Source organism: Lineus longissimus, chromosome 4, assembly GCF_910592395.1.
Source record: "Lineus longissimus chromosome 4, tnLinLong1.2, whole genome shotgun sequence".
Classification (NCBI taxonomy): Eukaryota; Metazoa; Nemertea; class Pilidiophora; order Heteronemertea; family Lineidae; genus Lineus; species Lineus longissimus.
This window is the reverse complement of record NC_088311.1, coordinates 10288838-10294837: the sequence shown is the minus strand read 5'-3', so window position 1 is coordinate 10294837 and position 6000 is coordinate 10288838.

Here is a 6000-nt window from a genome sequence, read left to right as displayed (position 1 = left end):
CAGACGATAAATTTAGTGCGGCTTACCGAAAGTAGACTATTTGGGTCTCCTTACGCGTCAGCGTCAACTTAACTTGGCGTTAAAAGGACCCGTTGCCCTTAGTTTGTATATTAATCACCTGAAGTTAAGTTAACGTCAGCGTTAGTGACAAAATTTGTTTTGAACAACCAGGCTCTGGTCCAGGAGAGGGCAATCTCTGATTACAAAATCACACACAACGACTTGTGGCCTCAGTGGACACTCTATGGTCTCCTCTAGACCCTCTCTTGATCATCAGCGCTTTATTTTCAGTATTTGTCATGTTTACCCTGTCATGTTTCGGGGTTTCGTAGCGTTTTCAGCATACGCCCCCCCCCCCTTCCCTCGCAAACCATCAATTTGTTTCAATCCGTCAAATATTTTATAAAGGCAGACGACACAAATAGTATATTGTTGACTCTTGCAAGATCCGTCATTTTTTGTCCCTTGTGAGATCACGAAATTTGTAGACTCCTATTTGTCATCCAGGTCGTCTTTCCTTCAGGCCGGTCCACTGCATCCGGAGTGTACAAATTAGTAATTTATATAGTTTTTGCATCCCATAGAAAGATTTTGGTTCCATTCATTGCTGGTAGATGTCATTGCCCATCACGTATCAGCACGTGCCCAGCTGTCATTCTTGTCGTCATGACAACATGATAAACAGATGCTGTGGACATCGCCCCATGCATCGGTCATGTCGGTGGAGCATGCCTGCCGTCGCGTAGTCATCAGTCCGATTTTTATTTCTAGACAAAACAAAAATTGGAGGGTACGTGATTGATAGACATTGAATATGATGAAGGATGGTTACTGGCCGAAATTTGGGCACTTGAAGTTGAAACCTCCACCTTTGATGAATGAGAGATGCCCATCACCAGTACCACCAGCACCACCTGCTGTCGCTAGTGTCAGTCCTGAGGCTGAGCAGCAGCAGCAGTGCCAGCTGCATGAAACCCCGACCATGCCAACAGTAATAACACTAAATTATTCAAATTGCAAATGTAAAAGTAGGCCTAAATCCTCCCGATATAAAGACGGTTATCGTGGCATCACTGGCGATGATATCATCTCTTGTTACCAGCGGCCAAACCCTTCGATGAAAAACAGGCAGAAGTTTCCTTGGCGTAAGTAGAAAGTCTTTCTAATTCTTTTTCACTATATTCTATGTTATATAAGCCTATCGTCATTTTGTTTCCTAAATTCCTTAAAGGGACAAAATAAGCAGCAGCTAGGCAGGCAAGATAAAGTTACACAAAGTCGCCAATAATAGGGGTCTCTCAGTCTCAGTCTCGCATCTCACAGTAGGTCGAAATGATTCACGTTTGTACGAGGTCGAGGGATATATTTAGTGCTAAGTCTGACTTTACCAAGGGCCCTTGCCTTAGTAAGGCCTTACTGTATACTAGTCCCTTGAAGATGGCCAAATTAGCCCCTCTCCTCCTGCCTGGGCTAGTCCCCCTTTAACTCTCACGGTGGCTAAAGACTCTCAATGAGTAGTAGAGTATCCCACGAGCTTAATTTTCTCAAGGTAGGGTGGTACCCTGGATATTTAAGAAGTATTAGTACACAAATGTACATGTATTGTGAGTGTGCTACACAAGGTAGGGTAGCCAGGTACCAATTCAAGCCATCAAAGTAGGGTGGCTCTAAAGAAACCCTTTACAAGGTAGGGTGGCTCTTCCAAGGTAGGGTGGTAAGCTGGCATTAGTGCCAAGGTTACAGGTAGGATGGGGCGCCCTGATAATGGCCTTGTGGAAAACACTGCATGAGGCGCTATATCTCTACTCTAGTCAGGACCCCTCTCTATTAAGGACAGCATTTGAAGGTGTCCTTTATAGAGAGGTTCTACTGTCACTGTGTACAGTTGAACTTGGGACTAACAAGTTCTGTCCTTTATTACTGATAGAGAGTTGTCCGGACTAGAGTCTACGAGAGGTCTGTGGCTTGTTGCTTTTGTTGCTTTTTCCGTGTAAATCAGATTGTTATCTGCACCGACTGAGGCTCAATGCAAATCAATTAATTAATTGATTTGCCAGGGATAAGGTAATTCTGATTTGAGTCATAGTCTAATCAAAGGCCCTAACTGGGGCAATGAAGCTGTAATTTCTGATGATACAGCAGGAAGAGATTATTGGATCCGGTTAACTTTCATTGCTCTGGTATAATATTTGGGATATTCACTTATACTATAGTGTACTGTGACATGTGTGACAGGTTGTTTTGGCCATCCGATATAGTGACCGGTGACCAGCTATCATCACAGCTCAGTCAGTATTTGCCTCATGGTAGAGTCTGGTGGTGACGAAAAAAAGGAGTAACCACCAGGCTAATGTGTACTTTCTTCGTACAGCACCGGTTCAGTTGGTCCACGACAACCATCAATCTTGTGCCCAAGCAGTTGCTTTAATGTTTAGATTGCTTCACTTGTGCACTTATCTTACTAATTTTCTTACCCTAGGAGCGAGGGGATTCTAGTAAGATCTCAGTAGAATACTTGAAACTAAACATAATCTGACTGACACCAGGGTCCAGGCAACTCCAGGTGACTATGTTCTCATAAAATTTGCAGGTCCTCTTGTCAATGAAAGTAACAGCCGCATTGCCATTGGAGGTGTGGGTTTTTCTCGTTACCTTGAACGACAGTCGACAATGCCAAAGTAAGTATTGTAGTTGTTTTTTCTGTAAAATGATTTAACCCTTTAGATCCAACCGGCCATTGACACTCGTCTTTATATCCCTAACTGCCAATCAGTACGTACCTATTGTGCGAGGAAGCGCGACAATTACCCCCTGACATGTACCCCCGGACGTTCACCCCCTGTACATTAACCCCCAGACTTTTGCCCCCCAGGACAATTACCCCCAGACTTTTACCCCCTGGACATTTACTCCCCAGACTTCTAGTTCTACCCCCCCCCCCCCCGGACATTAAGTTAACCCCGAGACATTTATCTCCTGGACATTTACCCCCAGACCTTGACCTCCTAAGTCAGGACAATTGTCCCCAGACTTTTACCCCCAGGACAATTAGTGTAAGCATTTTTGGATACCGGAAACACAAGTATTTCACTTGTCAGTCTACCAAATCAGTAAAAAACATTATTTTTCAACTGGGAAATATATCACCAGCATCATCATGCACTTGTCTGCAAAAAAAGGAGAGGAGGGGGTAATTGTCTTAGGGGATAAAAGTCTGGGGTAAATGTCCAGGGGTAAAAGTCTGGAGGGTAATTGTCCAAGGGGGTAAATGTCCAGTGGGTAAACGTCCCTTTTTCACCCTTGGAAAGAAATACTTTTATCCCTCTTTCTGCAGATGTCAAGAACAGACCCTAAGTATTAGGTATTTATAAACTGCAGATGGCGTTCATGCGGAACAGCCAAAAGATGACAGTTAAGATGTTTTTTAAGGCATTTTCAAGTAGTTTTCAGTCATGATGTTTATTTGGCAGACTGCTTCAAAATACTTAATAGAACATGTAGAATATGAATAATGAAGACATTATGACTTAAAAACATCCTTTCTTGGCAAAGAAGGGAAAAAGGATCTGATATCAATTTTTATGCATGAATGTTACATCAGAAAAATTTATCCGAGAGATGTCCTTTTGAAAAATAAAAATGTGCTGATAAAATTTACTCCTTGTGTTATTTTTTTCTTACACAGTCATTTCTGCTGTCTGATCTTAATTTGAATTACTTACAAATATGGACTGTTATAAACCAAAATCTTTTATCACTTGATTCATATCATACCAGTTTATTTTTAGAGGATTTCGAAGTGTTTGGAAAAAGGTTTTCTAATCTGAGTTTATTTGCATGGCTATATTTGACATAATCATTTCTGGTATAAGCAGAAAAAACGTCAAAGTTTCAAAACTTGTAACACTAAATCGATCAACATGGGATTTGCTTTTCATAATACAAATTGTAATAAAACTAATGCCTGGTGCTGTTGTTTAGAAGTTACGTTTTATTGTTTCTCGCACACAAGAACCGTAATATTTGACTTAGTTCATGCTTTGGGGTTTGTACGCTGCAATGTGTAGCTTGCAAATATACTTGAATATAGCCAATCTCAGAGTAGACAGCTGTATAATGTTCGACTTGTTTTAATTCTACACCCAACGCTTTGTTTCCTTTCCTGTATATCGCAGTAAAGGATTCCTTTGTGACAAGAGAATTGTTTATGTCAAGTCGTAGCGTCAATAACTGCAACATGCAGTACTCTACGGGGAGAAGGAGCAAATCGGCTGTCCCATTCAGGCAAACTGTCCAACACACAGGTAAGTGAAAATCCATGTTATTCTTGATTTATGACCTTTTTTATCTAGAAATAAAGTAGAATCATAATTGGCATTTATTTCTGCCCTGGCTGCATACGTAACGGAGGATGTCAACTCCTGTGACTGGAAAACTGTATGGTTGTCTGGTTCATTTCATTTTCATTAGCATAGTATGGTAGACTGGGGGAGGTCCCCCTTTGAATTGATTTAGACCAACTGCTTCTTTCTGACCAAGTTCAACTCTGATCCACATTCCTCAATCAATGCCCACACTTATCATCTTGACCACCTTATCAAGATACACCCAGCTACATATATTAAAGGGGGACTATAAGCAGGAGCAGAGGGGCTAATTTGGCCATCTTCAGGTGACTAATATACACAGTAGGCCTATGGGCCCTGGGTCATGTCAGATTCAGCACTAAATGTATTTTTGCACAAGCGTGAATCATTTTGACATACTGTGATATGTGAGAGACCCCTATTGATGACTTCGTGTAACTTTATCTTGCCTGCCTAGCTGTTTCCTCCATTGTCCCTTCAAAGCAAGTATTTAGGCCATGGCGAGGTTCATGATGACAGTTTACATGGGCATGTAAACTGTCATCATGGGCATACAATGCAGATGCTAATTGATCATGTTTAAAGATACTGGAATCTTGACTGGATCTATTAATTGATTTTACCATTGGGGCTGATGAGAGGTCGTCCTCAATTCTTGACTTGTCATCAGGGCGATCAGTAAAGGTCAATAAATATGAATATCCAATCAATATGACACCCCTTGGCTCTTCATCGATTGTTTGTCAACACTGTATAGTAAATTGTGTATTATCAAACAAAAGTCCTCCTGACGGTTTTCATGTTGCCATGGTTTAATTGGTAGTGGCTCTAAGTATGCTGGCTTGTTGATGTTTTTGATTGGATTGACACTACCAGATAACTTATGTATCGTAATCCCCATGTCTGTGCATGACGACCAGCATTCCGCATGTACATTGAATTATCACCGGATTCATTCCATTTTGAAGTGACTTTATGAACCCAAATTTTCACTCTGATTTTGAATCAGTAATTAGTGGTGGGACCTCTGCTTAGTGGTAAGTTGAGACATATCTTTTAAGTTGATGGACATTTGTAGTTTGAATATCTATCTTGGAAAGTGCCATCACTATGGAAGATTTCCTTAAGAGAGAAGGAAACAGTCTTTTTTAGGCTGTGCAGATAACACAGAACTTATTCGGGACAGACACTCTTATTTGTGTTATTTTTAGCGGGATTTGGAATGAGGAGTAGATTGCTTCAAGATTCGGCCATGATTGCTGATGAGTTATCATGACAGGGCCTTTGTTGTACATCAGGATAGATACACCATTTTCCTCCCACTCACTCCCAGCACTGAATGTTCCTCAGATCTAATCTGCTGGTCAGATTGTGAGACATGGCCATCCTCTCCCCTTTTGAGGTCTCCCCAAGTCTATAATTTCGACGACCCAAATAGGCATTGGGGTGAAATTGTCATCCAATGGAAGGACAATCAGATTTATTATCTGAGTGTTGCCTTCCAGCTGTGCTGGAGAGATTGTCAATCCAACTGATATAAGCTCAGTCTATCTGCCTAGTGCACAAATCTTAATTTTTAGCGTGATAGGATTATAATAAAAACACCTCATTCATAGTTATTGAAAAGAGGTTG